Below are 6,589 nucleotides of genomic sequence, written 5' to 3' on the forward strand. Positions count from 1 at the left end.
TTTTTTTGCCTCTTCTGCCGTGGGCCTATCGCACTAATGAAGTAAATCCCGCTATATATCTAATTGGCTGAACATCATCCTAGTTGCAGGCTTCCAGGAACAACAAAAAATTGATTTTCAGTCTTTCATATCATCATCGACCATTGACTAAATTTAAAAATTCAAAATACGGCACAATTTATTCAATTAGAGATACCATCTTGTGTCAAAGGTGTAAAATAATAAGCCAGGTATAAGATACAGAATGTTAATAACATTTATTTAATTTAAAATGTTTTAAGTTTTCACATAAGAAACTCAGAGGCGTTAATTTTCAGCACGCCCTTGTAAGTTAGAAACTACGTAGAGGGTGATTCAGTGGCTCCTATTGCTGGGTTTTATGCAATCCACAACACCTTCAAATACTATGCACAACATTTTCATATTCTCTCGCTCACTTGTGACAACGGCCTTGCCGCAATGGATACATCGGTTCCCGTCAGATCACCGAAGTTAAGCGCTGTCGGGCGTGGCCGGCACTTGGATGGGTGACCACCGGGGCCGCCATGTGCTGTTGCCATTTTTCGGGGTGCACTCAGCGTCATGATGTAAACTGAGGAGCTACTCGACCAAATAGTAGCGGCTCCGGTCGAAGAAAACCATCGTAACGACCGGGAGAGCGGTGTGCTGACCACATGCCCCTCCTCTTTGCATCCTCAACTGAGGATGATACGACGGTCGGATGGTCTCGATGAGCCACTTGTGGCCTGAAGACGGAGTGCTGTGCTCGCTCACTTGTCCAAACATTTAGTCCTAAAGAAAAAAAATGAAAACCATCTATTTGTGTGAAATTTAATGTAGTTAAATTGTGTACTGGCATACATTTTAACTACATGCTGTAATTTTCGAATTATTCAACAAAAACGTGCAAAAGCAACCTTCGAACAAGTTTTCTGTGAACAGCATGAAAACTGTGGCCTTCGGTGCAGAAGTATCACAGTGCAACATGTACCTAAATTCAATTTCGTACAAGTAGGTCCTACTCATTTTTTACTGTAGCGCTAGTAGTTTGTCTGTAGCAAGTGAGAGAATATGATAATCTCACGAGCGGTTTTTGAATGCATTCCAAGTTGCATAAAACCTAAGGATGGGGCAGCTAAATCACGCTGTACATTTCTTGAGGTAGAGCACAAATTACCGAGACTATATTCATACAATATTTGAGAAATAGAGCATTTAGCGACTTCGAGAGAAAACTACACATAATTTCAAATCTTTTCGAATCTTTTTTCCCCGATATCAGCTACAAAATAATGAAAGAAAAAGAGTTTATCGCTTCCTGCTTTTTCACTGTTCATGAAGTAAAACTTCACCATCAAGCATAATGTTCCAATTTATCACTTTTTTACTACTAGCGTTATTTGCAACATATTCTGCGGACAGTGTCCACATATACCACTGAATGTACCTGCAAAATTATAAAACCGTACAGCACATATTTGAGGAGATATGATGTCACACACAACCAGGTGCGTCAAAAAATAGCTTTTCTTATAATTGAGTGCAGACTATACTCATACAGTGTTTGATAGTGAGAGCACTTAGCGACTTCCAACTGGCTTCTAACACAATGCGAAGCTGTTTGATGCATGGGAATCGATTCTTTAAAGAGTTGGTCGTTATGGAGTTACTAGAGCATCCAGAAATGGAAATGTATGAGAAACCAAAAAAAAGTCTTGTATATAAACGGAAGACGGTACGTGGAGAAAAAACGTTTATTGGTATATTATTGGTTTCTATTGAAAGGAGACTGCTAGTCTGATGTTTCACTTAGGAATCACAAAAACGTAGGGCTTGAACTGAATTATACGAAGATCTGTGTATTAAGATATGCTGCTATATCTAGTTTCCATAAAGGCCTCAATCTCCCTGAGTACCGATTTATGCACATTCCGAATGTTGGTCAAATGAAATTTTTTATCATTTCTCCAAAAGAAACTTTTACGGTTTCTTGAGATGCTGGAAGAAATCTATCGATACTTAATTTGGTATTCTTGTTTTTCCCGGCGAGTTGAATCTCTATGAAGGTCTGTGGTTTACAGCCAGGCGTAACTAATCACCAGAAGAGGACGAGAATGACAATCACCGAAATGTTACTCATTTTCGTCGAGGTCGCCCTGCTGGAAACCCCAAAACTTTTATCGGACTTTTAATTGTTTCTAGAATACAGATTATAATGGCTGGCAATAGGCAAATGGCATTATCATATACGAGGGCTATCCACAAAGTACATTACGTTTTGGAATTAAAAATAAATAAAGTATTGGAAATTTTTTTTATTATATACAGATGAAAGCCACACTTAAATACTACTTTTCTACATAGTTGCCATTTAAATTAAGGTACTTATCGTAGCGATGGACGAGGTTGGAAATTCCTTCGTCGTAAAATTCGGCCGCCTGCGCCTTCAACCACGTGGTTAGTCAGTAACCCGGTAGAAATACGATTTTTGTGGATTCCCTGGAATGAGGCACTACAATAAACTCTCAAAGGTATTGCCAAACTTTGCACAACCTAAGAAGAGCAATACAAAACAAGCGCAGGGGAAAGTTGAGCTCAAAGATCTTGCTGATTCACGACAACGCCCGGGCCCACACGGCAAATGCCACTCGTGAAGTTCTCGAATCTTTTAAGTGGGAGTTGTTTCCTCATCCACCGTACAGTCCCGACCTGGCACCGAGCGACTTCCACTTATTCCCAGCAATGAAGAAGTGGTTGGCTATGCAGCGTTTTGATGACGACGCACAGCTTCAAGAAGAGGTAACCACGTGGTTGAAGGCGCAGGCGGCCGAATTTTGCGACGAAGGAATTTCCAAGCTCGTCCATCGCTACGATAAGTGCCTTAATTTAAGTGGCAACTATGTAGAAAAGTAGTATTGAAGTGAGGCTTTCATCTGTATATAATAAAAAAAATTCCAATACTTTATTTATTTTTAATTCCAAAACGTAATGTACTTTGTGGATAGCCCTCTTATATGGGACCATCTGTCGATTAAAAAGATGAAGCCCCTTGCTGGCAACCATTAAATTATTGCTGCGTCAACAATCGCAACTCTACAAGCCAATCTATCGACTGACGTGATAGTACGCAGAGTGCATGGGAAAACACTGCAAACATGGGAATAGGTTCAAACGATTATTACATTATATACTAATTCCAAGAAGATTCTTGGTTCGATGGCAAACGGGAGTTGTTATATCGACAGAAGTCGAATGATCTCGGTCGGTACCAACAGCTATGTCAGCACAGCAAAAACTTCGCTAGCAGGTGAAATTGTGTTCATTGTGTCTTGGTACTCCTAAACGAAGACAGACGTAATACATTAAGTTAACGATCGCAGAAATGTTACATGTAATTGAGCTCAGATTAGTTTAAAATTATTGCTATGTACGGTGATGATACTCTTTCCACAGGGTATTGCCGGCTAAGGTTGGTAGCGATCGTAAACGAGTGAATACAGATCGAAAATCATGCAGCGCCTTTCCACTCCTATCGAAAGAGCTACTCCCAACAGAAGTTAACGATAATAGCTCGGTTTGGTTTGGTGTGTACAGTGATGATATTCTTTGCACAAGTTATTGAAAGCTTAATTAAGTTGGCAGCGATCGTAAAAAAAGTGAATACCGATCGATAGTCGTAAAGCATCTTCCGAATCCTGTCGAAACAGCTAATCCCATCAGCCGTCATGTGTGTGTGTGTGTGTGTGTGTGTGTGTGTGTGTGTGTGTATTTGTCTAGAAACTTCAGCCTCAATAAAACCAATGTAACAGACACTGTATAAATGGAACATTCGTGGTAGAGTTCTCATCGCCAAACCTCTTTTTGCTCATGTGAAAGCAACAAAGCAGCATCGATTGTTCAAGGCGCGAAATATTCGGACTATAGACCAAAGAAAACATTCAATGACGTCCATATTCTGCATATTTACTGCTCCCTACTTAACCATAGATTACACAGACCGCGCACGGCGTCATTATATTGAAACCAACATCTTGTTCAGCTAACTACTGGCGGCATCCATTTGCAGGCACCTTCTGGAATATTGTTCAGTTTATCTTAATTGTAGTATTTTGGTTAAGGTTTCTCTATTACAATTGCGAAATATTGTGCAGCGGTTGGCTGCACTGAAAGATATGTGAAAGGAAGTAATATTTCTGTCGTGTACTCGGGAGAAAATCAAGTCTTACTTACGTTAAGATCATTAACCTTTATTAAGAAACCGGAAAGTCGAGTAGTAGGCAGTGGCAAGACAGACCAGTTACAGGGCATCACGCAGACCGGCCAGATTCCAGGCTGCCAGGCAGCTGCGCGCGTACACACACACACACAGTGCCCTGCGTATTACTGGACAGTGACCAATTGATAGGCGACGCATCAACTTCACTCACTTAGGACGAAGTTTGTGGTCATATAGAGAGAGAGAGACACACAAAAACCTCTACCCCTGCTGAAGAACAGTCAAGAAGAGTCAAGAGGAGTCAACGAGGTGGCTAGAGACGTTAGACATAATGTCATATTGTTACGTGGCAGTTTATTACTGTAGCGAAAATTTGGATTTGGAGAGAGGCAGTGCTGCGTTGAGACGTCTGCACACTTTAAAATCATTTATTTCTCTAAACAGCTGAAATCCCCGCTCCAAGAGGGTGTGTACCCAATTCCCAATTATGAGTAAACAATTGTCCCACAAAATACCAAAACACCCTCTGATACAGCACTCTCAAATTAATGTCTCTAAATGATTAAACAAACTGTCCACCCAATTTCCTCATTCTGCACCAGTTACAGTTCGAAAAAAAAAAATGGCTCTGAGCACTATGGGACTTAACAGCTATGGTCATCACTCCCCTAGAACATAGAACTACTTAAACCTAACCAACCTAAGGAAATCACACAACACCCAGTCATCACGAGGCAGAGAAAATACCTGACCCCGCCGACAGTTCGAAAACTGGAGTGCTAGTCAAGCTCCAGCTTCAGTTAAGATTTCAGTGAGCGCAAAGATATCAAAAGTTAAATTGCTCTTAACGTACGCAACAATTAATACCACAGTTTTAAGAACAAACAATACACCGTCAAGCGCAACCGAATTATGCGGATAGAGAATAGTCAGTACAAAATACCAACAGCCCACAATAGATTAGACAAATGGTCACGTAGAGCACCATGGCGCGTTGTACCTGCTCGGCTATTCAAAAGACGATAAGCATCCCACAGAATTGGTCCCTCTCTAACTAAGAATCAATGGCACACATGAACGCAGGACTCAAATGCAGGCACAACGACTAACACCGTCACAATTTCCAAACTGGCCCACAACATGTTTTATGACTGAATATGCAGATTCCAATAGTCAAGTCAAATTGCTAACTCTGCTAGAAACACACGCTACTGGTTCTTCACAATGCAAAAGTTTCACAACAGGTGGAGACACCAATAATGATGAACACTACAGGAAAGAACAGAAAATCTTGATGAGCATACTACACCGTTTGACTTCGTCCCACTCTGACCACGGCACAATCCATCAGGACTTAGGGGCACAGGTTATAAGGATGTGCTTTTGTTGTTCGGAATATTCATTATCACCAGTGAATGCATTTCTAATTATTTCTGTATCTCTTTTCCTCTTCGTACAGTGAGGAAGTCATGTTATCTTGGCAGTCCTGGGGCTTCTAGATGGCTTGTGAAAAGGGAAGTTTCCACGCAGGGGAACAAAACAGCTGTAAAATTGTTCTGTGCTGAAAGCCATCCAATCACAGGTAGAAAGCAGTGGAGAACAGGCTGCCGCCCCAGTGGGAACGGTGGGGATGCCACGTGGTCTGTCATGAAACTGCACTGTGCAAGAAGTGCAAGGAATCCTTCATAAGTAATTTAGAGAGATTCGCTTCAGTTGTACTAATACTTATTTAAACCACGACCTATTTTGAGATTTCAGAATCCCATCTTCAGGTGTATGAAACTATCGTATTTGGTAATACATAACATGTGGTCGGGCCAGCCAGTGCAAGACTGCTCTGATTGGCTCGACCTCATGTTATGTATTACCAAATGCTATAATTTCATACACCTAAATTATCATGCCTCTCAATTGCAGATGTCCTACATACCGAACCCTTTATAGTTAAGACAGGAATCTGAAATGTAGCAAAAAAACATGAGCCTACAAAGAGTGAGAGCAGCCGCTGCGCCCAGGCGCGGCCTGTTGTCATGTTTGTTCAAAGTCTAGTAAGAGTTTCTCTGTTTGCTTCATAGTATTTATTTCAGTAGCGGTGGGGGGGGGGGGGAGGGAGGGCGGATGAGTTCTCTCATCGGTGTATGTTGACACCTTTCAGTTGGCCTGGACTGAAAATCTGCCTTCTACCCCGCGTCGCGGGAGAAATACACCTTCATTGGTTAACTACAACAAAATCCGCAAGGGCATGAAAGTGTTAAAATTTTTGTTACATTGTCATTGGTCGGACGTCACTAAGTCCGCTGCGATTGGCCAGCAAGATTCCGACGCTGGCAGATCCAACTAAGTTCCGTAAAGTTAGAACAACCTCGTGTCAGG

General features: G+C 41.5%; 1 pseudogene; it reads left to right on the plus strand.

The window, feature by feature from the left end:
• The first annotated feature begins 441 nt into the window (after positions 1-441).
• On the plus strand, positions 442-559 carry LOC124796858 (annotated as a pseudogene).
• Positions 560-6,589: the final 6,030 nt, after the last annotated feature.

The sequence above is a fragment of the Schistocerca piceifrons genome, chromosome 4, assembly GCF_021461385.2.
Source record: "Schistocerca piceifrons isolate TAMUIC-IGC-003096 chromosome 4, iqSchPice1.1, whole genome shotgun sequence".
NCBI classification, from domain to species: Eukaryota; Metazoa; Arthropoda; class Insecta; order Orthoptera; family Acrididae; genus Schistocerca; species Schistocerca piceifrons.